This window comes from Cylas formicarius, unplaced genomic scaffold (genome assembly GCF_029955315.1).
Source record: "Cylas formicarius isolate icCylForm1 unplaced genomic scaffold, icCylForm1.1 PGA_scaffold_3__17_contigs__length_32017465, whole genome shotgun sequence".
Taxonomy (NCBI): Eukaryota; Metazoa; Arthropoda; class Insecta; order Coleoptera; family Brentidae; genus Cylas; species Cylas formicarius.
The window spans coordinates 2,921,428-2,936,524 of record NW_026844326.1 but is presented as its reverse complement, the minus strand read 5'-3'; the positions used below and the strand labels follow the sequence as shown (position 1 = coordinate 2,936,524).

General features: G+C 35.5%; 1 long non-coding RNA gene across 1 annotated transcript; it reads right to left on the bottom strand.

Moving 5' to 3' along the window:
- Nucleotides 1-2,518: 2,518 nt before the first annotated feature.
- Nucleotides 2,519-14,280, bottom strand: LOC132699057 (uncharacterized). Its single transcript, XR_009618467.1, has 3 exons — nucleotides 14,156-14,280; nucleotides 9,403-9,490; nucleotides 2,519-9,325 (listed from the first exon to the last, which is right to left on the bottom strand). It is a non-coding gene; the product is annotated as an uncharacterized LOC132699057 (long non-coding RNA).
- Between the last annotated feature and the right edge of the window lie 817 nt (nucleotides 14,281-15,097).

Below are 15,097 nucleotides of genomic sequence, written 5' to 3'. Positions count from 1 at the left end.
TTGAAGTACAATTTCCCACGTATTTGTTCTTTTAAGAGGATATAATAATTTATCAAAAAAACAGCGAGACTTGAATATATCACGCGGGAAAAGCATCATAATAGAGAGTTTGGTAGATTTAAAATAGGCAAGTCGGCACCTACTTCCGGTATAATTTTCGAAGTTAGTTTCCTAAATTCTAAGTATTTTATCTAAATAAAATACGAAATTTTGTAGGCCGTCCTAAGAATAGCATCTCATTTATGAGTTACCGAAACAGAAAGTATATTAAACTCGCTAAATGGACCTTGAGACTGATATTATTGCTCGCTTCTAGCGCAAAGCAACAAATTCCAAAGGTCCACAACCCAAACCCAGAAAACCTTCATAAGAAACACGCGTCTTTGTTAACAAAGAGGCAAATAAGTAATAAATATCCTTTTCGTCTGGTTCTAAACTGATATTTTCGGTAACGAAATCTCCAAAGACCAAGAAATCACTTGAAGAGATATGATTTTCCACGTAGGCATATAAATATTTAAATGTAAAAATTAGTCAAAAAATTAAAATTAACTGGGATTGACTTAAATGGGACGTTTCATTTCGAGTACCTAATTGGTATCCGTGTGCTTTTTTATTTTAACTAAATTATTAACTACACTCTCCGCAATAAGTTCGGCCAATCTACAGTCATATGGTTTATAACTTTTTCATAATTCCATTTATTTTAATTCTGTTTTTGTTATTTTAATAACAATTTTTTTTCGTTTTGAACAGTTTGCAAACTGTTGCTGTAATCTTTTTACATATCACGAATCTTTTGTTTTGGAATTTTACCAATATCTCTTTATATGAGATGTAAATTTTTAAATCAAACGCTGCATGTTTTGGTTAGTTTCTACGTTCCACATTAAAGATATACATGAGTAGCGAATATATGGATGAAGTTGGATTGCCAAGTAGCCCGGATTTCGACCCCATTGAGAATATTTGGAATGATCTTAAAACAGCAATACGTTGTCGCCCTGTGCAGCCACAAACTTTGCAGGACTTACGTCTGGTCTTGATGAAAGAAGATCATATTAAGTTATTCTTCAATTCCCTCCAATCTTATTAACACGATGCCAAGAAGCTATGATTGATGCCAGAGATTACAATATACGCTACGCTACATTGTAACATGTTGCTCGGTTACAAATTTCCTTTGCTAGGATAAGGAAACCCGAACTTCACTCTTCTATTTGTGATATATAGAATGAAAAAAAATCTTCCTATCAATTTTTCGTTTATGTAAAAAAATAAAAAAAAAAGAGTCTGGAAACGGAACGTTGCGTCACAAATCCCCATTATCATATTTCGTTGAATTCGCCCTAAAACGCACTTTCCGAATTTCTATCAAAAACCATATAATTCAGAAAACTAAATCAATACAAGAAACTTTTAAAACTTTTTTGTAGATCTTACCATTTTTCATTATCCCACAAAAAGTACATGTATTAATAAACGGACAAATTTTCTAAACCTTCAATCGGCTTGATTGAAAATTTCATGGTACCGAAGAAAAATATGCCAATTTGGACGCAAACTTGCTTTTATTATAGGTATAAGGCAACAACGATATTAGGGAAACAGAAGCTCCTAGAAATTTGCAAAAATAATCAAGTAAGTCCATCAAGAGGAAATGCTGAAAATAACTTTTGAGTTTCTGAAATAGTCACCAGGGGGCGTACTTGTTATCTTTAATTTTAAAACTCGGTTTAAAAAAAATTTGATGTTAAAAATAGTTACGGTTAAAGCTGTAAATACAATGGTGTCGAGCGTTTTCTTAAAATTACTTAATATTTGATGCGCTTCTCAGGAATTGTCAAAAATGCAATAAACATAAATCATAACCTTTTATTTGAATCTAAATATCATTTAGCATTAGCAAATTCGAGGCATCTGGACTGTAATAACAACCCGCAAATTGAAAATTTTTCTTAAAATTCAACTTTTTTTTTTTTAATGTTAAGTTCTTTTATTCATATTTTAGGTTAGGATAAAGATAATGACGCTTTTAAATTGCTTAAAACACTTATAACGTTGGATTAGTTCTTTTTCTATATAATTATTTTTTTATTTTTTACAAAACTTCTGGAAAGTTTCTTTGAAAAATTATTTTTTTGTGATTATGTTAGAAAATTCACCAAAACCACCACGAAAATCCAATTTCCCTAATACAGCACCTCGTCGCCCTTACTGCGACACCGGTTTATAATTTGCATGGGTTTTCAGTTGCCTTTCAGGGTAGTTGCTAAAAACACTTTGCCCTTTGAAAATAAAAAAACAGAATTCCAGCCCTCCATTTAAGAAATATTTCACTGTTTTAAACAAAAACTAAAAAAAATAATTAATTTCTTGCTTAAAATTATGTATTTAAGTATTATACAAAACTAACCCGAAATACATCGAGGAACGAAAAATCCATTTAAAATATCATCGCATTAATAAATGGTCCTCGCTTATATAAACGAAGTAATTTCCAGAACGGTTCTACGTCCCATTCTCCATAAATGTCTAGCTGCCGCTCACCGTGAATCAACCTGTATACAATAATTAAGTTGATTCACCGTGTACGTATGTACCTACTGCTACACATTATCAGTGGACTAATTTAAACGTTTGAAAAATGTTTATGCTGTCCTTAGAATTTCGCGATAACGCTAGATGCCTATAGGTGTAGATAAGAAAATATCATTTAATGCAAAAATCAGCAAACTATTCATTTTTTTTTATTTGTTTAAACGCGAAGATATTACTGATAAGCATTGTACAGGACAGGACCTGTAACATAACGGATTAGTTTTCAACAAGGAACATAATAATAATAATAAGTGGCGGTCCCGAGGTGCCCCAGTTGGCTTTCTCACTTTGTTTCAACTAGTCTTGGGTGAGATCCTGTTCTTCTGTTTTCTATCTTCTTGGCTTACCTTAGCCAAGTCTTGTTTTCTTTCGACCCCAATGCTATTAGGTTTCCGAGGGCTAGGGGTCTCTCTTTTCACAGCTATTTTTCTGGAAGCAGCTCTTAACAAAAAAAAAAAACCTTTTTTTTCTATGGACGGACAAACGAAGAGTACTACGTTTACGGAGCAGGGGAGGGAGACCCCAGTTCCGGTCGGTGTGGTGGCTACACGGGCAGACTCCCCCTTCCCCCCTTCGACCGTCAGCCAGCGACTGTCCAGCGTCTGCGGTGGCGCACCAGGCAGAGGTGCAGGAAGCAGCTACTGGTCATCCATTTTCTCAGACCGGTGAAAAAGCTAACTTCTTTGGAAAAAGAGACAGGAGAACAAGTGCAAGTAAATTGGAGGCCGGAAAGGAGAAACAAGGAAAGAAGGAAGTGTCATTGGTACACGACGTAGGTGACCCAGAAAATTGGCATATCATCGGGGATCCATTTGCAAAGAGAAGCTCACTCGCCAGAAGCCCTATATTTAATAAAAAAGAAGTTAATACCATGGTCCAGTGAAATGATGACGACGATGTATTTAAACAGAATACCAAAAGGAAACGGGAAGATACTCGCACTTCAAAACTGAGTATGTAAAACAATAGCTGTGGACATTTAGAAAAAAAAGACCTTATGAAGTTATTAAGTTATTGCTCAGAATTAAAATAACTTATGAAACTAATAATCAATGTAACCCCTAAACTAAAAAATAAAAAACACTATTAAGGATATCCATTTTCATGTACAAAAGATTATAAGGAAATATAAAGAACAAGAAGAGTATCTCAGAGAATCACTGGATGAAACAAACGCACAAAATAAAACGGTAGATGCTGGAGTACAAGTACATTTTAAAACTGAAATGGCGAGCAAAGGAGTACAAGTAAGTGTAGGCTATAACAACAGAGAAACAGATCAAATAATAACAACCCTAGGATATAGCAACAAATTTGAAGATTTTTCAGGACTATTGGATCAAAACTGGCCAGAAAAAGTGTATAAGAGCACAACTGTAGAAACAGGAAACCCTACGAAAAACAACTACACGGACGATATGACGCTAGTAGTGGACCACACTGAAAGAGGCGAAAAAGGACTCGCAAAAGCAATAATAAATTAAGATCCTGAAATCGAAGAAATACTCAAAGAAATTAAACGCGGAAACATAGAATATGTTACAAATATTACAAAAGCCACCACAAGTCGTGGGATCGACGTGGAAAGACGAAGGTACGTCTATATTCTTCCATACCATATCCAAAATGAAGGGGTAAATGACACGAAGGAGTTCTGTAAACTAGCGGAAAATTTTAAGAAGCTAGTCTACGAACAGAACAGGAGTAAAATATCAATTGCATTCCCAGAGAGACAGAAAAGAAAAACCGACAGACATGGAATAAGAAACTAGGAAACGAAACTGTAACGTAAAGGCGGCTGGCAATTCATATGCCGACTTACGGAAAAAGGTAAAACCGCAACTGGACCTTAACAGAATAGAAGTAAAAATTAAAACAATTAGGAAAACTGCTAATGATGCCCTAATCTTTACCGTTAAAAAAGAGATTAAAGAAAAAATACAGGACTGCGAGGCCACAACGAGGAAAAACACTATAACGCTCTATATCAGCATCATGCAACATCCCAATCTGAAGTCACAGACGCACTAAAAATGAGTACAAACTTAGATGAGAGTAAAATTATAATTAAATCAATGAGACCCGTCAAGTACGACTAACTCACTGCAACAGTAGAAATCCCAAGAGAGCCAGCGCTTACATTCATAAAAGCGGAGACAATAAGAATAGTCTGGATTAACTGCAAAATAAATGAAAAGGTAACAGTAATCCGCTGTTTCAACTGCGTAGAACACGGCCACGTAAAACGTGACTGCAAAGCCCCAACCGGTGCATGTTTGAACTGTGGAGAGGAGGAGCATAAAGCTAAACAATATAAAATTGGACCCCACTGCACGAAATGCAATATAGAAGGACACAGAGTAGATCAAATTAGATGCCCTCATTTTAGAAAAGCTGTAGAGGAGTTAGAACCAAAAAGAATGAAATCACTAAGTGACTCGAGAAAGGGAGGGACAGCATACAAAAATGGGCCTTAAATTGCTACAGAGAAAGCTAGGGCGGGCGCGGGCAGCACATGACCTCGCCAACGCTACTATTAAAGAAAATGATATAGACATCGTTATGGTGGGTGAGCCAAATAAGAAAATCCTTGCAGGCAGGGAGTGGATCAAGGACACCAGAATGGACGTAGCAGTGCGATTTATCAACAAAAAGACAGAAGTAATAAATGTCTCGTGTAACGAAGGATAAGTGTGCTTTAAATTAAAAAACTGCTGGCTCTACTGTTGCTATGTTGCTACATCTCCCCAAACATTGCAATAGAGAGATATAAAATAGAAGTGGACAAGATAATGAATAAAGCTAAGCAAAAAGCTGAAAAATTTATTATCCTAAGTCGGCTCAATGGGGATCACTCAAAACAGACGCAAGAGGAGACTACTGGCTAGAATGGCTCTCTGCACTAAACCTCGTAATACACAACACTGGCGGTACACCCACATTCGTTAGGGGCAAAAGCGAATCATTCATAGATGTAACCTGTTCTACAACCAAAATAGCAAGAGATATAGTCCACTGGAAGGTATTAACAACCGAAAACCTAAGCGACCATCAATACATACACTTCGAATTACGTGGAGCAAAGATATCCAAAACTAGTTACGAAAAAAGAAAAATAGAAATACATTGCAAAAATTTTAGTGCACTACTGGAACTACAACTTCAATCCGAAAACGCGTCAGACAAGAACTACCAACGGACTACAGAGCTAATTAAAAGAGCCTATTCTGTCAGTTCTATTAAAAAGAGTAGAAACCAATCCTCACTGGCTCCATATTGGTGGAATGCTGAAATTGCCTGCAAAAGAGCCGAATGTATAAATCTGAGTAGAAAAATGGGCCGCATTTCGTAAAAGAAAAACAGAAATCCCGGAAAAATTATAAATGGTGCAAGAGAGAGCTGCGCAAAAACATAAATACGTCAAAGAGGAAGCACTGGCAAGAACTGTGAAATGAACTGGAAAACGACGAAACGGCCAAAAATTGTAACTAGAAGCTTGAAAACCTCCACTCCATACGAGCTAGACTTAACGAAGAAAAAAGCCCCAGTTGAGGAGTTGTTCCCGCGGATGCAACACGTGGGTCAAAAAACCAGCAGTGAGTGGTTTGAAACCTTTGACCCTAGACTACGCTGCGCTGCGAGGCTGCGCAGAGCATGAAAAATGGCAGAGCTCCAGGATTAGATGGTATTCCGCCTGAAGCAATTAAGGAGATGGTAAAAGCTGTACCAACATATATGCTAAATGTTCTGAACAAGCTGTTAAAAGATCAAATCTTTCCCGAAAAGCGGAAACTCGCAAAAATAGTTTTTATACTGAAAGGGGATAAACCTCTTGAAAGCTTATCGGCATTCAGACCTTTGCGCATGCTGAATACTATCAATAAGCTATTTGAAGTAGTCATAAGGACAAGGCTTGAGGAAGAGATCAAAAGAAATATGGGTCTTCATGCAAATCAATTTGGTTTCCGTAAAGGAAAATCAACAATTCAAGCATTAGACACGGCAATAAAAATAGCAAGAGAATGCACAAAACCGTGGTGTGTGCTTGTAAGGCTGAATGTTAAAAATGCATTTAACTCAGCAAATCATATAGGAGAACTGAAGAACAGACGCATCTCCCAGTACCTGACTAACTTGATCTCCATTTACCTGGAAAATCGCATGGTCCAAGTAGTAAAAGGTGAAAACGTCAACATAAGTGCAGGGGTCCCACAGGGATCAGTTCTAGGACAAACACTCTGGAACATAGCCTACGATGGAGTACTCAGAATGGACCTTACAGATGCCACCATATCGATTGGTTTTGCCGACGACTTGGCACTAGTGGTGACAGCTGAAAAAGAACACGTAGAAATACAAACCAATGCCTGAGACGAATCATGATGTGGATGAAATCGCATAAGCTACAGCTGACCCCGCAAAAAACAGAAATGCTCATCCTGAAAGGTAAAAGAAAGAGAGACCACATACGAATCAATCTGGGTGCGGTGGAAATAAAACCCAGCAAAACCGTAAAATATCTAAGTATCACTTTGGACGAATGGCTTAGCTTTAAAAGACATATTGAAAACACAATAGAGAAAGTCGAAGATCGGGTGGCAAGGCTAACAGGCTGATTCCAAATATAAGAGGACCTAGTAGTGGCAAGAAAATGGTGTTATGTAGAGCGGTGGAGAGTATTATCCTGTAGGGGGCACCCATATGGTATACAGCATTAATGCAAAACAAATATAAGGATATGATGTCCAGAATCCAGCGAAAAATGCTAATCAGAATGGCATCAGCAAATAGAACCGTCTCAACCGCCGCTTTACAGGTTATAACAGGGGCTATACCCATTGACCTTCTTACTCAGGAGAGACGATATGTATATGAATAACCTAAACAACAACCTAAAGCACTCAAAGATGACTGCAAGAACCAGAAGCATACAAACCTGGAAACATAGATGAGAAAATAATTATACAAAAGCCAATGGACTAAAAAACTTATAAACAACATAGAAGACTGGGTATATTGTGCTTTTCGGCACGCTGACTATTATCTAATACAAGCTATCACAGGCCATGGGTGTTTTAGGACAAACGCCAAAAAATTTGGAATGGATACAACTGACACCTGTATATATTGCAATAAAAAAGACGATGTAGAGCATACAATCTTGAAATGTGCGAGATGGAGCGTAGTACGAAACAACACTTACCAAACACTAGGTTGCATACTGGATCCTCGAAACTTAGTTCGAAAATGAGGAGCAGTGGAAAACAATACACTATATGATTAAATCCATAATAAGTCAGAAGGAGAAAGAGGAGAGAAACAGACAATATGGCAAGACAACCGGTTTAAGAATAATCTCAGAAGACTAGACAACCTACCATCTATGATGTCATGTCAAACACGGACGGCTTCATGGATGCGATGCAAGGTGTAGAAATAGAGACGTTTTAATGGGTTAGTGTCCCACATTGTTTCGCACAGATAAAATACGGCAACTCGTGCATGATGCATTTCCTCTCTTAAAATAATAATAATAGTAAATATAAATAAATACCCTCTCCAGGAAAAATCCAAGCTCATTGTACATAAATTTAAATGCCAAAGAAATTGGAAAAGATGGCAGACCGCCCTCAGGAGAAGAAGTAGTAAGATTTTGGAGTAATGTATGGAGTCAACCACAACAGTCCAATTTGGATACCAGCATAGGAAAAAGTCTCGGAGATACTATAGTGGATCAAGTGCACGCATGCAGCCCATTTCAGAACGCGATTAGAGACCCTTGGACGAAACCATCTTTCTTCACTCAAGGCATAACAAACATGAGTCCAAAATCGAACCAAACCCGGAACCAAAAGATTACAGGCGGGGGAGCATAGGAAGTAACAAGTGGATATTGATTGACTGTGTTGCTACCAAACAAGTAGTGACAAGGAAAATATCATCAGCCGCTTTGATAGACTTGATATCGGAAAGCGTATGACTGTGTTCCTCATTTGTAGATTTTGAGAGTGTTTCATACCGATAAATTGGAACCTAAAATATCAATATCTTATTATAATATTAATATCAAGGATTATGAACAGGTGGGAAACCAGTTGTAGGTAAATGAAGTCAAATATTTTACACAGAATATAAAAATATCGAGATGGATATTTCAAGGGAATAGCTTAAGCCTACTATTATTCTGCCTCCTGAGCATTATGCTGAATGCCACCAATCAAGGCTACATAATATCAAGAAATTAAAAAGTGACCCTTTATCACTTCCTATACATGGATTACTTGAAAGTATATTCCAGTAACAAAGAACAACTCCAAAGTCAAGTAGAACTAGTGGCCAAATTCACAAAGGACAATCGAATGGGATTAGGAATAGAAAACTGTGCGTTTATAGTTGCGAAAAGAGGTGAGCGCCAAGAATCTAATAATATCAGATTAATGGACAAAATGGATTTTTCAGACTGCCATTGCACGAAAGATAAAGTGGGCGCTAACCGCTGACCACAAAGCGATGAAGCAAGAGGTAGGGGAGAATCTTATGAATACGGTTGGCTCCAGCATGAAAACTTTCGTCTACGCGGGCGCCCAAATTCAAATTATTAACTCATGGGCTCTAGCTCTGGTGAACCCCCACACATTTGGTATTTTAAAATTACTTTTATATTATATTATTTTAAAACACCGCGCTCATCACCCGTCACCGTCAAACAGCAGGCTTGATTTTCCTAGAAATAAAGGTGGAAGAGATTTAGGCGACCTGGAAATGAAGCATGCGGTCCAAATAATGAAATTGTATACTTACTTCACTAACTCCAAGGCAAATCTGCACAGAGCGATAGTGGCAGCTGACAAGAACTCCTCTCCGCTGAACCTGACTTGTGCAATTCCTCCTGAAACAAAAAAGAACCTTCAAATGCTAGAAGAAGACTGGAGAAATAAACAACTACAATGAAGATACGCCGAGGCGCTGTGCACAGGGTCGTCTGAGACCTGAAACAGAGGGAGGGAAAATTACATTAGGTACATCCAGAAAAAGGAACTACCCGATGACCAGTGTAGGGTCTGTTCAGCAGGAAACTATTCAGCATCTGTCGTCTGGATGCCCAACCCTCGCCATAAGAGAGTACACGGAGCAGCACAGCAGAGTTGCAGGACTATTTCAACAAGAAATATGCAAAAATGCGATCTGAATAATACAATAGCGCTAACTAACACTACATTAAAATAATATATGCTTCATTTTGTGAATTTATGAATCTTGAATATTTGAAAATTATTTTAAAGTTTAATTTAGTCTCGTACTTAACATGATTCTCTAAAATAAAAAAAAGCAGCAATCTTAAAATCTCCCTTAAGAGTAAATTTTTTTCTTTTTCTGGAGAACTAGACAGAGCTTTTGTCGGGCAGCCTATATCATCCCCGTGGCCTAAAAAGTATCGGCGCGGCGGTAGGGGGGATGCTGGAAATAAAGATGAAAACATTGCAGGTTTTATTGCGGTATTGATTATAAAATCAATAAAATATGGTCCGGGTGCTGGGTGCGGGCGGCGCGGGGGCAGAGCGCGGGGAGGCACGAGAAGAAAACGGGGAAATTATATATATATAAATAAATATATATATATATATATATATATATATATATATATATATATATATATATATATATATATATATATATATATATATATACGGCCGATTCGCACAAACATTTATCCTACTGCGAGGGAATTAAAATGTACATGCGCCTACGACGCTATCCCGGCGCCGGGCGTCGCGGCGTCCTATGGTCCGCACATTCCTAGCTACGAACGTAATGATTTTTACGGGGGGTGGAGGGACGAGATGGTTTTTCATACGCTCGAGCATCAGTACCCTCTCATTAGCATGGGCGGCGCAGCGCACGCTTCAAAGTTAATACAATCATTTTCGATGGGCATGAAACAAACTGCTGTTTCGGATTCATCCAGTATATTAAATATGTCGGAAGAAGTATCACAGAGAAGGATCGCATGTCCTTTATTACATTTGGTAATAATACAGTTTATTTGCAATACCAAATAAAAAAACGTAATATAGAAACACTTCACATATTAAGCAAAAAAAAAATTAAAGCAATCTAAAAAAAATAGAATCAGGCCTATTCTGTTAAAGTCCTTTATTAAATTTAGTATTCATAATAAGGTTTGCTAAACAAATACGAAAAGAACATAATACACAAATACTTCAATATGCAATCATATTAAGCAAAGAATATTTAAAACAATTTAAAACATATACAGGATCAAACCTATTCTGTTTCAAGTAAGTCAACCAGTATATTAGATGTGTTCATTATTACATTACATTATACTACATTACATTATATTATTACATACAAAAATATAATATAGAAATACTTCAATTCTTTTAAGCAAAGAAGAGTTAAACAGTTTAAAAAAGGAAATAAAATCTTTTTTAAACTATTTTGTTTCTAGTGGTATAGTATATTAGATGTATCACAAGTAGTACCACAAGGAAGCATCTTAGGTCCTTTATCATAAGTAGTAATAATATAAAAGTTTATTTATCATACCAATGAAAAAAAAACATAATGTAGAAATACTTCAATCATATTATTCAGAAATGTTTTAAAACAATTTAGAAAAGATGAAATCCTACGCATTCTGTTTCTAGTTAGTAATCATAGTTTTGGTTAAAGATTCTTGCCAAGTAACAGTGATAGCTAATAATCTGTATTCTGTTTCTCCAAGTTGGCCAGAGCCAATAGAGACAATTACAGAGAGTTGTCTGGTTGCTTTCTATAATATTAGGTTTATTTAATTCACGCCACTTCTCCCTAGGGTTAGAGTTTTGAAATGTTGTTGTTTCTTTTTTTCTCATTGTCATGGTTCTGTAGTTCCTAATAATTTTAGAATAATTGTAATGCACAGATTGGATTTTTTAAATTTTTTTGGTTTCTCAGTAGCTATTGTATTTGCAAAACTATTTACGCTTGAGTTTTGAAAAGTGAGATTTTCGCATCAGTACTACTTGAATAAAGAACATTGCGCCAAGGCGCACTCTGACGGTCTTGCTTAAGCTCCTCTAGATTCTTCTTCTCTCATGCCTTATACGGTTCGAATGTTCGCGATCAGCATCGGTATTCGAACTTTATTGGCAGCACATCTGAATAGCTCGGTGGAAGTAGTACCCCATTTGCGAAGGTTTGCCAACCAGGAGATTCTCCTTCTACCCGAGCCTTTTCTTTTTTTTTAATAGGCGATATTTATTTTCATTTCTCATGACGTGTTCAAAGTTTACTCAAGTTTACGTTTTTTAATTGTGAACAAGAGCTGTGGCTGGCATCTCAGTCTCTTCAGGATTCTTCGGTAAATCCACATTTCAAAAGCATTAAATCGTTTCTCCATAGCCTCCGATATTGTCCAACTCTCCACTCCAATACAGAAGCAATGGATAGATGTAGCAGTTTACTTTTCGTTTTTTCAGCTATAAATTGAGGTCTCTATGGTGAGGTTTTTCATTGTAGTGAAAGTGCTTCGAGCTTTTTCTATGCGACATTAGATCTCCACAGAATGACCCCCTGCTTCAGACTTCGTTATTGACGAGCAGTTCTGTATATGGTGTTGGAGTTTTGCTGATCACCATGTACTTTGTCTTTCTGGTACTAAGTTCTAGACCACAGTCGTTGCTGGTAATATTTAGAGACATCACTAGTTCTTGTAATGTTGGTTATATTTTCTCCATTTATGTTTATTCTCTGCCTTACTCCCGACGAATTTTTACAGGTTCGGAGTATTTTTTCTGTATGCGCACGACTGCCTTGGTATGAATTCCTACTCGGTCCAGAGATTCCATCATTTTACCATGTTGACACCTATCGAACGCCTTAGTGTAGCCCACAAGAGTGTCTCAAGTATTTCGAGCGCATTACGAAACCCAACTGGAATATGGCTCATGGCTCATTAGACTAATTGTTCTAAAATCTTCACAGGATTCTAGATTAAGCTTTTTATTGCCATGTACACGAAATTTATCATTTGAGCAGTGCACTGAAGAATTAATGGCTTCAAATACATTAAAAAATGATCGGCAATATCCAAGTTTAAAACACCAGTCTCAGTAAAACCTCCAATATTATAATTTTTTAATAGCGATGATATGTAAAAGTTGCCAAAGTTCAATAGACTCGGAAAACTATATTTTAATGTTCGTTGTCCATAAACTGCAGATGAAATCCCAGCAATTTTTCGGCATGCCGCAAAAAAAAACACGTATCGTTAATGATTAAATAAGAGTGATGCACTTTGTACGTCAATAAAACCGAAAAAAGCTAACGTTAATTAGAAGTCAAACGTGCTTAACTAGTAGTAGCGGCAAATGCGGTACCGTATTACTTTAAATGAGATCGATAAAACATAATGATAAGATTTTAATATTTTGCGCTTAAAAAATGACTCCGAAATTTTTTATTGATTTTAAATTTGTATAAAATATACCGAAATTTATGAGGAACTCAACGTGAGAAAAGTGCCCCTTTAAGACTTGTCCTCCACACTTTTAGTTAAATGTAACATACTTTATTTTAAAATCCTTTAACTAACAAACAAGTAAAACAGAAGTCGTTTTTATCAATTATAATTTTGTGAAACAAAAGATGCCATGCTTTTGTTTTTGAGATACAAAGTAAAACTGAAAATTTAGCCATGGCAGTTACCGTTTCTATTTTAAATATCATGTATCGTATCAGTCCAGTGGCTTACTAATTTTTTTTACAAAATATGTAATTTTTAAGATAATTGAAGAAGTTGTGTTTTTTAAATATAAAAAACTATATATTTATATTTTATCATACATTTTCACATATAAAAATATGCACTGGTTTTTTACGTTAATTTTATTCCAGTTAACATATCATTATTATTATTATTATTATTATTATTAATATTTTTGTAGAACAAAAAATTAGGTATTTCTGTGAAGTGTAAGTTTTGAAATGCAAGGCAAAAGTGTATTCAGTTAATCCTTTTATAATAGTTAGGGAACATTTGAAATATTAAATAAAAAAACTACTTGTTGCCATGCCAGATTGTTAGTTCGTACCCCATATTGGATTCTAAACAAAGTCATACCCAAAAATTAAATAGCTTAGTCCAATTTGTTCTACTTAATGTTTAGTATTTCTTCATTTTTTTTATAATAATAATTATTATAATAACAATAATATGTTAACTAGAATGTAATTAGGATAGAATACAAATATATTTTGTAAAATATCGAAATATATCTTTATTTCATATATATTTAGACAATAAAACAACAAAACAAAACAACAAGTTCTTATTTTTGTGTTCTTGGACCGTTCTGTATATGTTAAAATCAAGACTTTTTTCTTGAGTATATATTATGGTCCGTTACGTAAAGCAAAGGAAGAAAGTTTCTAGTTCAAAATAAATTTATTTAACGTTTCGACCGGTGTATTCGGTATTTTTCAAAAATATCTAAAAAAATGACAGGGTTTTATACAAGGCAACGAGAACGCGAATAATAAAACTTACCCTAATTTTGCAGTCGATGTAGAAATAAAAACACTCAGATACAACACACGACGGCACCATTTAAATTGTAAAAATAGAACTGTAGATATAAAATTGTAAAACAGAAATATAAACGGTGTAAATATTGACAATAACAATTTGTATGCGCGTGTCTGCGAATCTATCGTGCGGACCGAGATATCAATTGGCATGCGAAGCAGAACTGCGAATGTACGTTTTTTTCCGGCGATATTTACTTCATTTTTTACTTTAGATTTAATTTTGTAACAGCTACCCTTATTTATTTAGTTTTTAGATTAATATTTTATATTTAAATCAGAATTGTATGGTAAATTTTACTAAGGCCTTTTGTGCCGGTTTTAAAGTTTATGGATTTTTTGTTTTTTTGAATTTCTCTTGATTCGTAGAGTTCTCTTTTTTTAGTATTAGGCTCTGTTTTCAGTATCTTTACATTTTGAAAATCGAATAAATGTTTAGTTTCAGTGTGTATGAATAGCTGTTTTGTTGGTTTTGTCAAATTTGTGTCCATTCATTCTATTTTTGATATACTGACTCGTTTGTCCAATGTACACACTATCGCAACCCGAACATGGAATTTCATGTACTATGTTACTTCTTTTTTCATATGGTATTTTTGCTTTAATTTTAGAGAAAAATTGTTTTTGCAAATTGTGACCCTTATGACCCATTTTGACGTCATGTTTCTTTAGAATACCTTAGATGGTTTCGGATAGGCCTGCAATGTATGGTAACGGTATAGATTTTGTTTTATTGTTTTAAAATTTGTGTTATGTTGAAGACCGTTGTAGAATTTATGAATTTTTTAAAAATTTTGCCTACTAGATTTTGCGGGTAACATGCATGCATGCCTGGCTTTTTCTAACGCTTCCTTTCTAAATTCAGGATCAGACAGCATAATTGCCCTATCTGCCAGACCTATTA